Below are 18,972 nucleotides of genomic sequence, written 5' to 3' on the forward strand. Positions count from 1 at the left end.
AATAAATAATAAGTAGCAGGTCTATAGAATATTATCATTGACTTTGCCCACTTTTGCATCTTATACAAATTCTTTTTCAGTGTGTGCTATGGAGTTAGGGGATTAACAGGGAGTAGAGATTCTGGGGTGGGTTCTTGTGCACGTCAAGGTCCTTTGATGGCTACAGTGTCTCTTTTTGAAGTGGTCATTTGTCCCTTTGTCATAAAACCTTATATTAAATTACTTTTAAATGACTTTTTTGGTACAGGATCTGGCACAGTATTAAAATGTGCATTCTGGAAACTGATCTAATTTTAAAAGATTTTCACAATTGAAACAAATCTTCAAACCATCAAAATTTGGCATTTCTGTCAAACTGAAGTTTCACCATCTCCCTTGGGTAAAAGCTGTATTGTGTACAACTTTGAAGTATTCGGAAAATATATTTTTGATGTTCCAATTGTGAAAAGCTTTATAGAGCTGGCTGACATTATTCCAAGGATGTAGCATTTCTCTGTTCTTTAATTAAGAACATTACACTCTGCCTTTTAAAAAAATTTCAACTGTAACATGTTTTCTCTAGACCCCTTAAGAAGAATCATATCGCTTACACAAGTCTCAAGTTCTGCCTTAATGCCACAAAAGAAGATGAGATTTTTGTTTTTAATTATAGAGGCCCTGCCTACATTGTTTTAAGCCTTGGAAGCAATTTATGTCGCACCAGGCAGTTTGTCCTCAGATCCCCGTCTCCACTTCAACTGTGTTACGGCAGCATATGGTGTCAGAGCTGGAGGGACCTCAGAAGATACACGGCTCAACCCCCTTACTTTACACATGGGGGACGAATGTCCGGAATGCCCAGAGAGGTTCTGTAACTTGCTTCATCCAAAACCACATAGGCAACTGGTGGGTCCCGGCCCCGTGCTTGTCCTGTCAAACTGCCCTCTCAGAATCTCAGAATTGCAGAGCCCGAAGAGGCCTTTGGACAATGCCAGCCAAAACTCGTCCTCAGAGAGAGGCAGCTGACCACAGAGATGTGAAATAAGTTCTGCAAGGTGGTCTCAGAGCTCTCTTCCTCTTTGATAGCATCCTTTTAGGATGTGGTGCTGTTGTTCTGGAGCATTTTTAAGATTCATATAGGTAGGGCACAATTCTAATAGTGCAAGTTATTTTCAGTATCTTGCTACTGTAAGCAGGCTACCGAGAGCAAAGATGAGTGAAATTGTTTTAGCCTGTGTAAGTGAGTATTTAAGGAAGACCTGATGGTGAGAAGTGGTTGGGAAGTAAATGCATTTTATGTTTATTAGGAATGTAATTTATAAATTGATTCACTTTAACATGCGTTTTGGGCTTATTTTAGAAAGTCCTTTTTTGTTTATAGAGTGCTTTCGTATTTATTATTACCTTATCACATCATCCTAATAGCACCATGAGGTTGGTATTGCTATTCCAGTTCAACAGATAAAAGTATAGAGCATTAGAAACTGTTGGCGGATTGCCCAAGGTCACACTGCCATTAACTAAACAGAGACGGTGTTTAAGGCTTGGTCTTTTCATTCCAGAACATATATGCTCTTTCCAATCTATCTTACTACATTTAGGAATTTAAGATATTGTTTTCCTGTAGTTTTCAGTCTCCTGATAAAACAGTTTATTACAGACTGTATCTGTAAGCAGGCTAGTTTGAGAAAATTTAATACAACACAGGGGCTGCTGCTGTGACTATGTTGTTGTTGTTTCCAAGTCATATTTTGTTGTTAGAAGAGTTTAACCTTAGATTATTTTCTTCTGAAATACAGAGACTCACGAGAAGCATTCCTTGCTTTTAGAAGGCAAGATATTCTCAAAGCTGAAATTGCAAAGCAAAGGAATTAGGAATGGTTATGCTTTTCATATGCATTCACTTTATTAAAGATTTACCAAAAGAATCCTATAAATATGCAAAAGTGTTCTTTATGCATTTCAAATATGATTCAGTTGACCAAAAAATTTTAATCATTTTGTAATCAATTTTTCCAAGAAATGTATCTCTTGTTCTGTTAACTATATTTTCTCATTTCTCAAAAAATTTTCTTTTCATCTTTGAACAGTGAGATTGGCCTCATCCTGTGCCCTCAAAATTAGTGATGAGTAAAGAATTCCAAAGAGATCAGGGGAAATACTTAATACTGAACTTGGATATACAGCAACAGGAACTAACTTGGAATTCCTGAATGATAGAGTGTTATCTACTCTGCTGTTATTGAAGTTTCTCCTGTTCTCATATTTGTAGCCCAAGAGGCAGGTCCATGTGGCTTTCAGTTTAGGTGAAGAATCAAGAGCTTCATTCCTGAGGGAAGGAAAAGCAGCAAAGAACTTCAAGGTTCATGGTGTGTGCACAAGCACTCTTTGATTTATTAATTTATTATTTTTAGTCTGACCATAAAAGCATTTCTCTTGTAACTATGTTTGTTGCCTGAGATGAAACATCACTGATTTTTAAAATCTTTGGGTGAAGACTCTTTTTTCTGGAACGTGGGGAAGGCATGGGGGTAGGGCTGGGTATTTGTGAGTTGAAAGAAAAGAGGTTGGTGGAGAACAGATGGCCTCCTCCAGCCATGCATATTCATGAGTGCATTTATTTCATTATGTCGTCCCCTGGGAAACCTTGTACTTCAGCTTTTATAAGTTTGTATGGCCATCAAATTGAGCAGTCAGAAGCCCTCTGTCAAACACTGTGTTGCTGCAAACTTTGAAGAAAAGTATGTGAAAGCCTTCACTTCTCACTTTTGTCTTGACTTTTCATCGCTGAAACACCTGTGATTTTGAGAGCTAAGACAAGAATGTCATTGAGCATAATAAATGTTAAGTGTTGATAGCTGAGCTGACACGTTGCCTTAATCAGATGGCGGCCTGTTATGTTTAGAGTATCACTAAGCACATTGTTTGCTAATTTCATAAGAAACATGAAATTAAAACATGTCTGTGTGTCTGTTACAGCATCTCCAAAGTTCATGCCAGGCCCTCCTCATTTGTGGATCTGAAATGGGTCACCTCATGGTTTGGAAACTGTTCATGATTGAATTCCCTGGGTATCTGACAACTTGGCAAGGAACTACCTGTTATGTGCTTCATCAAATTCCTTTCCACTGGACCGAAACACAGAGACAACTGTGAGCAGCACAGATTTTTTTTTTCCCCTTGCATTATAAGCAAGCTTCTGGCTAGTGCTTAATGAAAGCATCTCAATTGCCTTTGCTTTAAATGCATTACTGTCTCCATGCAATTCCACATGCCTTTACCTCAAAGAGGAATAAGAGCATTTGTCTATTCCCCTTGTTGCCTGGCCTTGAAGAACTGTTGATGTATGATAAATTGTTTTACAGGTCTGTCAAGATTATTACTTGTGAATTTCTCTATCAGGTGATAAGATGTCCTCTGCTCTGAGAATCTATGTGGAAATTGAGGCATGCGTGAAGTCTACCCACTGGGATGAAGCAGGTCATTCATTTTCTTAAAATCCTTAATAACCATGATGGATTTAATAATAACAATAACAGTAACAAGAACATAACCTAACATTTATTAAGCATTACTATGTGGCAGGCACCACACTAAGAATTTTACAGAAGACTTATGACAGTTATACGATTAGTATTTGCCTTTTGCAGTTGAAGATACTGATGTTTAAAGAAGTTGGGTATCTTTTGTATATTGTGTCAAGAAATATGAGAGCCTTTTAAACAAAATGTTGTCTCATTCAATTCGTGTGATCTCTCAGGAATAAGAGATCACAAGAATCATAAGAAGCTGAAAGATCCCATGAAGTCTAGGCCTGAGTAGATTTCATAACAAGAAAAGTCACTTGCAAATGAGTTATTGGGCATCAAAACCATGGGAGAGGAAACTATTTTGCAGAGATGTAGAGGACAGGGAAGCATGTAGTTGAGTGGGGGTGGCTGAGTCTCTGATAGTTCCGTAGCTTCCACCTGCATCTCCCAGGAGCTCCAACTGCAATTCATTTCCATGTGTGATCTATAGTCTTACCGTAACCTTCCCTAGACTTCAGGTAGCTTCAGTGGGTTTCTGTTCCTCGCAACCAAAAGTTTGAACTTGCAAATCATGGAACTAAGATTCAAACTCTTGCTTTTAGACTTTAAACCAAAGCCCACGCTTGCTCTAAGTCATCCTCTGTTTTTCTTCCACACTGGAAGAAAAGGGCCCAGTGAGTGTGGCCATGGAGCAGCAACACGTCTCTTTAGAGCTACCAAGTGAGGAGACAAAAACAAATACGTAAAGGAGGAGGCTGTGTAGACAATGACTTCTGGTAGAACGGCAATAAATCTAAGCAATAGATAATGCTAGTCTAAGACTACCTTTATTAAAACACATTTGTTTGTTTTTAAAAGGTTATAAAAATGAAAATGCTTATTAAAAGTTCTTATTATAGTAAAAGTTTATGACAGGAATACATAAAGCAAAAGCTAAAAGCCCTCCTCTTGTTCTCCCACTCCAGTCATCAGGGACCCCTTATGCACAGTTTGGTATGTGTCTTTTCTATGGGCAGACCAGATACATGCATATAATGGGGTTGTGTTCAAACACTTCATACCATTCATACTTGCTTCTTATTGATTTTACATTATACCATGGACGCCCTGAGGTATGAATACACTCAGATTTGGCCCATTTATATTCAGAGCTACATGGCATATACCATGGTGCACCAGCTCTCTACTGATGAGCATTTGATTGTCTCCACATTTCTGCTCTTACATACCAGACTTCAGTGAACAGAAACAATTCTCTTTAAAGTACCTCATTTACTCATTTTAGACCATATTTCAGAAACACTGCTAGGAGGACTAAAAATGTAATCACCCACCCTTATAAATCCTAAAAGGCAGGTAAGTGTAATAGGCATTCATCTTCAAGTATCACCTAAAAATCAGTTTGGGAGACATTTATTAAGGTCCCATGATGCTAGCCATTAATCAGAATTCCTCTGGGTTTTAGTGTGATTCAGGGGAGGAAAGGGTATCATTGCTATGCGTTTTGTCTATCTAAAAAAGGTTTTAAAACATTAAAAAATAACAGTGATTAACCACTGACTCTCGGGGCAAATATGGGATTGCTCTCTGACTAATTTACCCCTGACTGCTAGAAAACCACCTAGTAAGCAAGTATTTATTGATCACCTATGAAGTGCCCAGTACAGATACAGGAAAAGATCTAGGATTTTTTTTTTAATCCTTCATTCAAGAACCTATACTCTATGAGCAAGTAGAGCTGGAAAAGATGAATGGGCTAAAGTAATCACACGTTGTCACTGATATTTTAGGACTTTGTATGTATGATTTCAGAAACAAGGTAGATACGTGCAGCACAGAGAATATAACAATATTGAGAATATTTAGAAAACTTCTGCTAAGGTTTTATGAAATATGAGGATTTTCCTTACCAAGAATGCAAAAACACATCAGTTAAAAGCTGTGTTTTCTGAATATTTACTTCCTTCCAAAGTCATAGTAGATAAGGAAATCTTCAAAATTAGTGAAGCGATATATATGATAGCTATCTCCATACTTCTTTTTTTTTTTTTTTTTTAATTTATTTATTTTTGGCTGCATTGGGTCTTCGTTGCTGCACGCGGGCTTTCTCTAGTTGCAGCGGGTGGGGGCTACGCTTCGTTGCGGGGCGCGGGCTTCTCATTGCGGTGGCTTCTCTTGTTGCAGAGCACGGGCTCTAGGCACACGGGCTTCAGCAGTTGTGGCTCACGGGCTCTAGAGCGCAGGCTCAGTAGTTGTGGCACACGGGCTTAGTTGCTCCGCGGCATGTGGGATCTTCCCGGACCAGGGCTCGAACCCGTGTCCCTTGCATTGGCAGGCAGATTCTCAACCACTGTGCCACCAGGGAAGCCCCATACTTCTTTATTGAGAGCCAGTTAGGTGAAAATACCATGTTTAACACTTCAGAAGATGTCAAGACTGAAAAAAACACTATCGCTATGCAACAGGAACTTAAGGTTAATGCTGTATAATAAATAGCTAGAGTACACATATTTTTAGCTTAAGAAATGTAAGAGTTATTATTAAGGACCAATTTGTTTGATGTTTTCATCAATTTTTTCTTAGAAAAAATTAAACAGCTATGTACGATTTTCCTAACAATACTCTTCTGTGCCTATAACTACCCAGTTCAAGTGGTTGGCTTTGCTTTGTTGCTAGGTGAGTCGAGACTTTTATTGTGATGAGTAATTACAACTGACATTTATTGAGGGTTTACTAGGTGACCAGCACCATACTACAAGATTTAGGTGGATTTTTAAAATTCTTCCAGCAGGCTCTTGTGGGAAGGTGTTTACAAATGCAGAATCTGACAGCTATTAAATGGCTGAGCCCGGGTCCCGGGCCAGGTTCTGTAGCACTCTGTACTGCTGTGCCAATGTTTACCAGTCATTCTCAGTACACTTTGCAATGTTTGCCTTATCTCAATACCACCCAAATAGTACTTTCTTAATGTTTATCCTAAATCAACTCACTTTTTTATACCTGTTACTTATTCTAAGCATTTTGGGCCAGAAAATTTGGGGGTTTATTGTACTAGTTATATGTTTTCTCTGAAGGGTCGTCAAATAAATAGATAACCATGTAAACAAAAATGTCTGTCCATGTGCCACCTGCAATGATTTTGTTTTATTATGCCTGTTACTTGTACCACACTTGGGGAAACTCTTCACCCTGAGTTATTATTTTTAGCTTTTTCTTTTTTATTTCACCATATGCTCTCTGGGTACATGTTCATTAGAGTTCTCCACTTCCTTACAAAGAAAAGTGACTGTGTAAAATTAGGTTTGCATTTCAAGCCACCATGAAAGCAGATGTTTGTGTATGGAGGGAATAATTAATCCAAAGGGCTCATCTCACATAAACTGAATACAACAGGAAATACGCTTTCAGAGGTAATCCTAACAGATATAACTTTACAGTTAAAATTGTCAGCTGTCTAAAGATACCAGAATATACGCTCACCAGCAAAGTCTTGCCATGTAGGACATATAATTACTCAATTATTCTGGCTTTCTTTAAAAGGTATCTTAAAAATGAAAAGGAAAAAAATAACAGAAGAAAAGGATTATGTGCCACCATTTGGATTAATTGATAAAGTGTGTCATTTAATTAAGCTAGTTAATTCTTATTAATATTGCTGTTATTATGATTATTGTTATTATTATTAACTTTATGAAAAAATCAAGAGAATATATTGTTCCAAAGGGTATTTAAGGTCTTTATTCATTTTGAGTAATCAGAGGGTCAAGTATAACTTACAGAGCAATATATCTAATCAGAAGAAGCAATTGCCAAAAGAGAAAATATTATTTCCCTGCTTGTAATCAACGAATTTTTGACTTTATAATCCCACATAGAAAGATTAGTTGAGAAAATCATAGTGATAGATAAAGCCACCCTTTCAGAAAATTACCTTTCAGGACCATGCAACAGACAAAAATTAAAATGAATTGAAAAGGGATCAGCAAAAATTTTTTACCACATTTTGGACTCCTCCCAGTTAGGACAAAGTCCTCATTGCTTATTCTGAACAGGGAAACCCATTAATTTCTGCAATGTGGGCAGAATATAAAACATCAACGTTCATTGGTTTTTAGAATTTTAGAAAAAGGCAAAAATCTTCATTAATTGTCTCATCCTGAGAGGTAGATAGGTGTTACTCAGCTTTCTCTCTCAGTAATTTGGAAGTTGAAGCAAAATGTTAAATTGCTTGGTTCTGTTTTCAAATTTTCCACTCTGCCTTTGACTCAAGCAGGTGGCCAGTGTTTGCATTCAAGACCTGGGATCCTGCAGCTCAGGACCTCAATCAGTGGTTCAAAAATAGTAGCATCTTATCTCCAGGGGGTATCAGGAGCACCCCCAAAAAGACTGCGTAGCTGTGTGCTCAGTGTACCAGTTTTGTACTTTGGAAAAAGGAGAGGGTCTCTTTCCCAAAAGCCCATATTCAGAGGGAGCGCAGCAATATGGTACAGATGCAAACTCTGCTGTGCCGCTGCAGTGCAGGCATTTGACTTGGAGAGAGGAGTAGAGTTGGAAAACTCAGGACACTAGATCTGAGGGTGGGGCTAGCTCTTGATGTGGTTTCATGTCAAAGCAAGTCTAGGTTTCACCCTGACTTCATTTTAGGGCCTACATTCGAGAACACATTTTTAGATGGGAACGGGGCACCCAGAGAGCCCTGTGGGCGTTACGAGTATGAAATAACAGACCTGCAAACAGACTGTGTTCTTTCTCTTGAATTCTGAATTTGCTCTTGGATATTTACCCCTAAGGCATTTCCTATTTCCTGATAAGGAGGTATTTTATAGTAAAAAGAGCCATGAACTTAGAAATGAGGAAGCCTTCAAGAAACTGAAGGTTATTTTTGTTGTTTGTTTGCTTGATGGGGGAAATCATGGCCATATGGTGAAAACTTTGCTTTACATTCCAGCAATCTGCTTCTAGGATATAATGGAAAAGTAGCCACATAGTTGACCAACAATAAATAACAAATACACAGAACTTAGCATAGTGCCCGGCAAGAAGGAAGCACTAAAGAAATGTTCCTTTTATTTCCTTGCTCTCATTTCTCTTTTGAACCTTGAGAATGGAATATTCCATATTCCTTCTGTTCCTGTCTGGGAATTATTTACTCACAGTTACATCCCTGCTGGATTGTGAGTCCCTTCGAGGGCATCAAATGATGTCTTATTAATTATACTACCTCTCATTCCCAATCTTATGGGGTACTTGTAGCACTTACACACAATAGGTGCTCAATAAATGTTAAAAATATAGTTGAGAGGAAGTACGGTGTTACAACTGGAGGCTTACTTCCTGTGTTCAGTATTATATTTCCTTAAAAGGATCTAAATCGCTTGTTTGAGAAAGACTACCTATAGGAGATTTGTCAGCGTGGACTCATTTGGTAACTTGAAAAACTTGGTAGATTAGCTTTACGTGTTAGGCTCTTGGATAGTTTTCATGGCACCCTTATTGTGTTGCTTCCCACTTTGGGTTGAACGTCTGTCCCTCAAACAGAAGTTTCTTGCTTCTTGCTTCACTAGAATAGCTCTTGACTTGATTGCAAATTAAAACTCTTGAAGGGGTAGCTCACTCCAATGATTTTTTCAACCACTACACTGTTAGTGGGGATTTGTGATTATCGCCACTGCTCCAAACTTCTATAAGCATTTGCATTTTGAAATGATTAGGATGACCATTCACTGAGAATGTGATATGTAATTTTCTTCTTTTGGTGTTTTTGAAAGAAGAACAATGAGGAGAGAGTAAATTGCTATTGTATCCATTTGGATAGAAGCCCATCTCAGGGAGATTTTGGGGACATGGCTTAAACTTTGGCTCTTACTGTAGCCTTTTAGAAGCATTTCCTCTTGAGTCATTGAAGGGCTCTTAGAGCCTCACAGCTTTCCAGAAGCTATGAATTCTTAATGAAAGATGAAATTTGACTTTTAGTTGGAGGTATTATTATTAGTGCTGCAATATGAGAAGATGTGGGGAGACAGAAAGCAGAATACACCTTTTTTTTTTTTGAAGATTAAAGTTGCAGTTCTTTCCCTCCCTTCCTGTTTTCCTCTGTCTCTGCCTTTTTTTTTTTTTTTCTTTCTCCCTCCCCCATAATTTGAAATAGCAGCTGGGAGAAGTAGTGCTTGAATAGTATTACTCAAAGCATGGTCCATTTATGATGATCATCAACAGAATTAGATGGGATGTTTATTAAACATTCAGATTCCTGACCATTACACCAAACCTACCAAATCATAAAAATCTCCACGTTATGTGGATTTTTTTTTAACAAGGTTTTTTTTTTAAACAAGATTTTTTTTTCAACAAGTACCTTATTTTATGCTCTTAAAGTTTACAAACAATTTGGGCTGTGTGGTTGAATTCAGGGAAATAAAATCAAGCCCAATTTAAAAAAATCTTTTCTCAATGCCTGAATACCTTATTTTTATAAGTAACTTATAAAAATCTCATTTTGAAAGATGCTATTTCGCCTATTATAAAATATGAAGGTTCATGGCTGGCACTTCTGTGGCAGTCCAGAAGCAATGGAACGCGTGCTTCCTGGGTTGCGTTTCACAGCTACAGTGGATAAATTGATGCAGTAAAACAAAACCCCACAGAGAAAACCTCAGCATCTTCTTAAGTCTTCATTATGTACAACAGCATCTCCATGGCTCCTCCTTAACTGAGATCGTATGTGACTTCATCAAGAAGATGCCCCATTTCTCTATCCCTAATGGAGAAAATGGGTTTTATATAGCATGTAAATCATACTCCCTCCTCTAAAATGATATTGAAGTAACCAAATCTAGTACTGATCTCCTGCTTAATATGTTTTTAAAAGCAGCAAGGAAATCCAAATTTCAATGCCAAAATCAATTCCTGTCATTCCACAGAACTGTTAAAAGGTTTCATTCTAAAATCATATTTCTGTCTACCAAACCCTGACATTTGAGTCGATGAAATTGTTTACCCTTGATTTTTTTTTTTTAAATCAGTTTACTGAAATGTTTTGACGGATGCTGTATAATCATATCCTCTATTACCAAGTATCGTTCATGATTCTTAAATTTGATTTTAATCCATTTTACATATATAAACTATCAAATAAAAGCCAGTAATGCTGTGATGGAAATTCAGCCCCATATGCATCTGGGGGATAACTTTTTACTTCTTTTTACAGGTTCCCTGCTGACAAGTGCAAAACAAAGCACGACCGTGAAAAGTGGATTGGAGGTGAAAATACTTGATGGTAAGAAAGGAAGTCACCAGAGTGGTCACAAATGTATCTCAGGGTGAGGTCAGGGGTGAAACAGGAAGAGAATGTTGAAGAGAAGGACACCACACATTTAAGTGACTATAAGAAGAACAGAAAATATTAATGATATGACAAGGAAAGAAAGGAATGATATAATTGAGCAGTGTGAGGTTAAGGGCATAGTAGACAGAAAGGTCCCTAAAGATGTCCATGGTCTAAAACCCCAAAACTGGTAGTATGTTACATAACATAGCAAAGGGGACTTTGCAGATTGAATTAATGTTAAGGGCCTTATAATGAGGAAACTTTTGTGGACTATCCACATGGGTTCAATCTAATCACAATAGTTCTTAAAAGCAAAGAACTTTCTGCAGCTGGAAGTAGGAGAGATGAGGCAGGAAGGGAAGTTAGAGCAGTTCAAAGTGTGAGAAGGACTCAACCCACTACTGCTGACTTTGAACATGAAGGGCCACAAACCAGGGAATGTGTAGGCCTCTCGAACAACCCCTGACCAACAGCTGGTGAGAAAACAGGGACCTCCATCCTACAACCACTTGAAATTGAATTCTGCCAATATCCTAAATGAACCTGTAAGCAGATTCTCCTCCAGAGCCTCTGGTCTGTCTGAGACCTGGATTTTGTTCTTGTGAGACCAAAGCAGAGAAGTAAGTCCAAGCACCCTGGCACTTCTGACCCACAGAACTGTGAGGTAGTAAATGTGTGTCACTGTAAGCTGCTAAATTTGTGGTACTCTTATATGGCAGCAATAGAAACCCATAAGAAAAAGGCAATGGGGTTTTTGCAGGAGAGATGACAAACTCAAATCTAGAATGGACATGGGGAGAGAGGCAGTAGTGGTAATGACTCTGGGCTTGGATGAAATAGTGTTCAAATCCAGCTGTCACTTACTAGCTGAGTGTTCTTGTTACTTAGAAGACCACACCTTTATAACAGTTGATTTCCTCCTCTACAAACTGGAAGTAACAACAGCATCTCCTGCACTAGCTCATAGTGAGGCTTAAATGAGATAATGGATGTATGAGCACTTAACAGTGCCTGGCAGAGAAATGGCACTGAGGAGAGTGGCTTTTCCTAAAACATACAAAGCATTCTCTTGTCCCTCAAATCCAAGGACAGGTGACAATGGACAGGCTTTACTTGAGAGGATTTGCAAAGTAGAATCATCAAGGGAAAAGCCAGGTTCCAGCCAAGGCCTGGAGATGGAGACATTGTGCTCAGAAAAGGGTCTGGAGCAAGTGGTGAGCCAAAAGTGACTCAGAGCAGCCATCTCACATTAAAATATGCATAAAGATCACCCAGAGACAGAGGATTCTGGACAGATGGCAGAGTAGGAAGCAGTAGGAATTTATCTCCCCACCCAGACAACAGTTGCACTGGCAGAATCTTTCTGATATGACTATTTTGGAACTCTGGAGTCTATCGAAGGCTTCAACTTTCAGGGAAAGGCTTGGGTGATAAATTGTGTTTAATTTTGGTCAATTTCAGCTCTTAGCATGGTACCAGCTACCCATCTCCCACTCATTCCAGGAACCATGGGCAGTCTTAGTTGTTGTACCTCCCCCCTGTTGTTGTAAGCCCCTCCCTCTCTGGCTGAAGTGACCTCCAAGTGATTTAAAGGAATGGCCCCCTTCACCATTTCCTTCATTTTACTCTTCTTTCCCCTCTTGGGAGACAAACATTAAAAACTGGGACATTTTAAAACAACTGCACAAATGAAAATATTAGGAAGCGACATGTGCTGTGCATGTCCAGGGAAAGGTTCAGAAAAGACCTATGAAGACCTTAAGTTTACACCACAGGCTGATCCTCAGCACAGAGACACCCTACAACAATGCAAAAAAGACAATAAATAAAAACAAGAGCAAAAAGCCCAGCAAACCCTGAGGAAAGGGAAGAATCTGATTTCCAGAGTTACCGCATTATAATATATTATATATTATTATATTCCAACACCCAGTATTCATCCAAAAAATCAGAAAGCATATAAAGAAGCAGGAAAGTATGGTCCATTCAAAGGAAACAAATAAATCAACAAAAGCTGTCCCTGAAAAAGACCTAATGGCAGATATACTACACAAAGACTTTAAGACAACTGCCTTAAAGATGCTTAAGGAACAAAAGGAAGATGTGGAGAAAATCAAGAAAACAAAGTACGAGCAAAATGGAAATTTCAATAAAGATATAGAAAACCTAAAAATGAAACCAACAAGAAATTGTGGGGTTGAAAAGTACAGTAACTGAAATAAAAATTTCACTACAGGGATTCAAAGACAGATTTGAATAGGCAGAGAAAGAATCAGCAAACTTGAAGATAGGGCAATGGAAATTATTGTTTCTGAGGAACAGAAAAAAAAAAAGATTGAAAAAAAGTGAACAGAGTCAAAGGGACCTATGGGACACGAAGTGGACCAACATACTCACTGAGGAGTCCCAGAAGGAGAAGAGAGAGAAAAGGTAGATAGGATATTTGAAGAAATAATGGCTGAAAACGTCCAAAATTTGAGGAAAGATATAAATATCCAAGAAGCTTAATGTGCTCCAAGTAAGATGAATTCAAAGAGACCCACACTGAGACATATTGTATGCAATTTTCAAAAGTCAAAGAGAGAATCTTGAAAGCAAGAGAGAAACAACTCATCACATACAAATGGTCATCAATAAGATTATCATCAGATTTCTCATCAGAAACTTTGGAGGCCATAGGTAGTGAGCTGATGTATTCAAAGTGTTAAAAGAAAAAAATGGTCAACCAAGAATCTATCTAGCAAAACGGTACTTCAAAAGTGAGGGCAAAATTAACACATCTTTGACGGGAGATGTATTACGGTCACAGGAGTTAGTTTCTGCAAAAATCCCCCAGTCAATAATGTGTTAAGACATTCCTAGCTAAATAAAAGCTGAAGGAATTTGTTACCACTAAACCTATCCTGCAAGAAATGATGAAGGTAGTTCTGCCGGGTGAAATGAAAGGCCGCTAGAAAGTAACACAAAGCTATACGAAGAAATAAAAATCCCAATTATGGTAAATACATGAGCAATTATGAAAGCTAGTATTATTGGAACATGGTTTGTAGCTCAACTTTTTGTTTTCTACATGATTTAAAATACTAATATATTTTTTAAAAAGCTATTGTTAGCCTAAAATCTAATATTATTGTAATTTTGGCTTGTAATTGTAAATTTTGTTTTCTACGTAATTTAGGAGACTAATGCATTTTAAAAAATTATTAGTTTGTGTTTCTGGGCATATAATGTATCAAGATAAGAAAATCAATCAATGTAATGCACCATATAAACAGAATGAAGGAAAAAACCCCACATGATTATCTCAATTGATACAGAAAAAGCATTTGACAAAATTCAACATTCTTTCATGGTAAAAACACCCAACAAAACAGGAATAGAAGGAGGCTACCTCAAGATAATAAAAACCATCTGTGAAAAATCCACAGCTAACATCTGACTGAATGGTGAAAGACTGAAAGAAAAAGATGTCCACTTTCACCACTTCTATTCAACTAGTACTGGAATGCTAGCGAGTTTAATTAGTCAAGGAAAGGAAATAAAAGGCACCAAATTGCAAAGGAAGAAGTAAAATTACCTCTATTCACAGATTATATGATTCATATGTAGAAAACTCTAAAGATTCCACAAAAAAATCTATTAAAGCTAATAAATGAATTCAGCAAAGTAGCAGGATACAAAGTTAGCACATAAAAATCAGTTGCATATCGATACACTAACAATGAACAATCTGAAAAACAAATGACAAAAACAACTCCACTTATAATAGCATCAAAAATAATAAAATAGTTAGGAATTAACTTAACCACTGAGGTGAAAGTCTTGTACGATGAAAACTATAAAGCATTATTGAAAGAAATTTTAAAAGATACAAAAAGAAACACATCCAATGTTAATGGATTGGAAAACTTTATATTGTTAGATTGTCAAAACTACTCAGAGATCTACAGATTCAATGCAATCCATATCAAAATTCCATTGACATTTTTTGCAGAAATATAAAACGCATCCTAAAATTCACACGGAATCTCAAGGGACCCTAAATAGCCAAAACAATCTTGAAAAAGTACAAAACTGCAGGGCTCATACTTCCTTATCTCACAACCTACTGCAAATCTACAGTAATCAAAAGAGTGTGGTACTGCCATGATGGCAACCACAGAGATCAGTGGAATGGAATGGAGTGGAGTGGAATGGAATGGAATGGCATAGAACAGAATAGAGAGCCCAGAAATAAACCCTTGCATATACGGCCAAGTGATCTTTGACAGAGCTGACAAGATCAGTCAATGGGAAAGGACAGTCTTTTCAACAAATGATTCTGGGAAAAGTGGATATCCACATGCAAAAGAATGAAGTTGGACACTTATCTAATACCATATAAAAAATTAATTTGAAATGGATCAAAGACTTGAATGTAAGACCTAAAACTATAAAACAGAAGAAAACATAGGGCAAAATCTTCATGACTTTGGATTTGGAAAAGTTTTCTTGGATATGACACTAACAGCACAGGCAACCAAAGAAAAAATAGACAAATTGGACTTCATGAAAAATTTAAAAATTTGTGTAACAAAAGTTGATACCAATAGAGTAAAAAGGGAACTCAAAGAATGGGGTAAAATATTTGCAAATCAATTATCTGATAAGGGATTAATATCCAGAATATACAGAGAACTCCTAAAATTCAACAACAAAAATACTTTATTCACAACTGGGCAGGACTTCCCTGGTGGCGCAGTGGTTTAGAATCCGCCTGCCAATGCAGGGGACATGGGTTTGAGCCCTGGTCTGGGAAGATCCCACATGCCGCGGAACAATTAAGCCCCTGCGGCACAACTACTGAAGCCCGTGCGCCTAGAGCCCATGCTCCGCAACAAGAGAAGCCACCGCAATGAGAACCCCGTGTCTCGCAACGAAGAGTAGCCCCCGCTCACCACAACTAGAGAAAGCCCGCGCACAGCATCGAAGACCCAATGCAGCCAAAAATAAATAAAATAAATAAATTGGAAAAAAAACTGGGCAAAGGACCTGAAAAGATATTTCTTCAAAGAAGATATACAAATGGCCAATAAGTACATGAAAAAATGGTCAAAATTACTGATCTTTAGGAAAATGCAAATCAAAACTACATTGAGATACCCTTACACCCATTAGTATGACTACTATCAAAAAAATAAAAATAAGTGTTGGTAAGAATGCAGTGAAATTGGAACCCTTGTGTGCTGTAGGTAGGAACATACAATGGGTACAGCTGCTATGGAAAATGGTATGGCAGTTCCTCAAAAAATTATAAATAGAATTACCATATGATCCGGCAAGTGTAATTCTGGGTATATACCCAAAAGAACTAAAAGCAAGATCTTAAAGAGGTATTTGTACCTTCATGTTTATAGCAGCATGATTCACAATAGGTAAAATGTGGAACGAATGGACAAGCAAAATATGGTATATGCACACATTGTAATATTATTCAGCATTAAAAAGAAGGAAATTCTAACATACGATACAACATGGATGCACATTGAGGACATTATGCTAATAAATAGACCAGTCACAAAAAGACAAATACTATACAATTCCACTTATCTGAGTGAGATAGTTAGAGTTGTCAAAAGCATAGAGACAGAAAGTAGAATGGTGAGTGCCAGTGGCTAGGGGAGGGAGAAAAGAGGAATCATTGTTTAATGGATATGGTGTGTCAGTTTTGGAAGACGAAAAGAGCTATGGAGATGTATGGTGGTGATGGTTGCACAGCATTATAAAAGTATTTAATACACTTGAATTGTACACTTAAAAATGGCTAAGGTAGTAAATTTTATGGTATATGTATCACAGTAAAAAAAGTAGAAACAAAAAGATCACGTGGAGATCTGGGTACAAAGCAGATTCTGATTCAGCAGGTGGGGTGGGGCCCAAGATTCTGCATTTCCAACACGTTCTCAGGTGATGCAGGTGCTGCTGGTCCACGGACCACACTATGAGTAGCAAGGAATTAGAGCCCCTGAGAGAAGGACGCTCACCATCTCCCGTAACACCGCTGGACGGTCATGAGAGATGAAGCGAACGAAAAGCAATGAGAAGGGTTTGCTGGGCTGGTGAAAGCAGGACTGAATGGGCAGGCGCAGCTCAGCTGTGCGGGGAAGGCCTCCCCGCTTTGTCCGTGCGCGTTCCCGGTGCTGGGCGTGGCCCACTTAGACACAGCTGTGTGTGTCTGTGTATTGTCAGCACCTGCAGGCAGACAACTCCTCAAGCTTCGCTGTTTCCTCACGGTCTCTTTTAGGAAGCCCACACTAGTGAGAAAACTCAGGAAGCGGGTCCTGCGGAAAGATTAAACTCAGTCTCCCTTCTCCATGCGCCAGAGGTGAGGTGGAGAGCAGAACTGAGACAGGTAGGACATTTTTCAACAATATTCGTTTAAAAAAGTAAGGTCTCGGCTACGTATGACTTATGCTTCGCTTCCTTTTCAGTCATTTCGTTTTTCAAGGTACTTTCACATCTCATCTTGTTCTCACGGTTTTTTTGTTATTAACCTCTAAAGGTGTTCACGTGCAGTACCTAGGTGTGGTGTTTTGCATTCTCATCTGAAATGAAATGTTGGTGTCCCTGCAGTCTTAGAACACAAGGTAGTGAATCTTTTCTCCTCCATATTTCTGTTGTCTTTTACATAAGGACGCGCTGTGCTCATTACAGCCTCAGAGCAATCAAGTTCTGCAGGCCTGTTATGGCCTCCAGCCTGAGGAGTCAGGAGAGTGGACTGACTTCCTGTGAAGCTTCCTGGCTAGTGCCTATGCTGAAAAGACTGGCTGTGAGGGATTAAGCTTTGTTGGTTTTTTGGATTAATTTTGGGTTTTTTTCTTTTTCTTTTTTTTTGCTGGTGTAAAATGTATTGAACTCTTATAGGAAATATTTTATGTAAACTATTCTCATGTTCCTGTAAAGCAGGGCAAAGTGATAGTAAAAGTACAAGGAGGCAAGGTATATATTAACATTTTAATATATTCATTACTGTTGATGTTTTTGTTATCAGTTTCAAGACTGACTGATACAGTTACTGACTGAACTTTATGATCTAATCCTCAGGGATGCAATGCCTGAGTGAATTTATTAACTTCTTTGGGTTTAAGTGATTTAATGAAAAATGAATTTTTAAGGAAAAAGATCGCAGGTAATAAATACGAGCTACTTCCCACCTGCTTCTGATATGCAATGCAATGGTAGTTCTATTAACTTAAGCAAAAGGTAGATCACTTTTAGCCACACCAGAAATAACCTTCCCTGAACTTTGTGAATGGCAATCAGAGAAAGTAGCCCAAGGTCCCTTGAAGTTCCTCACCAAGATTTTGTCTAAAGTGAGATTTTAAAAGCGGGAGGGACTTGGATATTTAAAAAGATGCTTATTATTATGAAGGGGTTAGACTGCAAGAAATTTCCAGATTAACTAGTGCTTAGTCAAAGTGAAAATTAAGAATTTTGACTCTTGATGACGCTACTGCTTAAAAGGAAGGTTTGGTACGTTTCTTTTTTATGTCCAGGGCTTCATTGCCTTGGACACTTCACTTGTGTAATTTGGGGCAGCCAAGTCTTTGAAACACAATGGCTGAGGAAAGAGTTCAGCTGTCTTTACCTGATACGAGTTATGTCAAGATGTATTCAGTCAACTGCCAAATATTTTAGTGCTTATTGTATCTCAGGCACTCAACTAGTCACTACCGAAGCAATGGTGAACAAATCGCGCATGCCCCCTATGGTGATAGTTCTGTCTGGGGAGGTGGATGGTAAACATATACGGACATGCATATTGATAGGGATAAATGCCATGAAAGAAATAGAGGGGCGTGATAGGGAAAAATGGAAGAGAGAAGCTCTTCTTGCTAAGAGCTAGGAGGACACTGAGATCGTGAACGCACTGCGGGGCTGGACTTCTCAGAGACCCCTCTCCAGCCCTGCCTCCGTCTCTTACTCTGGGCACCCACTTTGAAGAGATTGCCAGCAGAATAAAAACACAGAGTTTTAGGATCTCCCCAAGGTGGCAGTTATTGAGCCAGTGACACCTTCACACAGTGGGTCTCAAACTTGGTTGAACTTGGCAATCACATAGGGAGTTTGAAAAATAACTGATAACTGATTCCCACC

General features: G+C 38.3%; 1 long non-coding RNA gene across 1 annotated transcript in view; it reads left to right on the forward strand.

The window, feature by feature from the left end:
* LOC309607158 overlaps positions 1-18,972 on the forward strand; it is a 681,872-nt gene that overhangs the window by 587,589 nt on the left and 75,311 nt on the right. Inside the window, exons 9-11 of the long non-coding RNA XR_014232286.1 lie at positions 2,959-3,459; positions 10,717-10,785; positions 17,120-17,227. This is a non-coding gene — a long non-coding RNA (uncharacterized lncRNA). The remainder of the gene's footprint in view (positions 1-2,958; positions 3,460-10,716; positions 10,786-17,119; positions 17,228-18,972) is intronic.

The sequence above is a fragment of the Balaenoptera borealis genome, assembly GCF_965194805.1.
Source record: "Balaenoptera borealis genome assembly, chromosome: 12".
NCBI classification, from domain to species: Eukaryota; Metazoa; Chordata; class Mammalia; order Artiodactyla; family Balaenopteridae; genus Balaenoptera; species Balaenoptera borealis.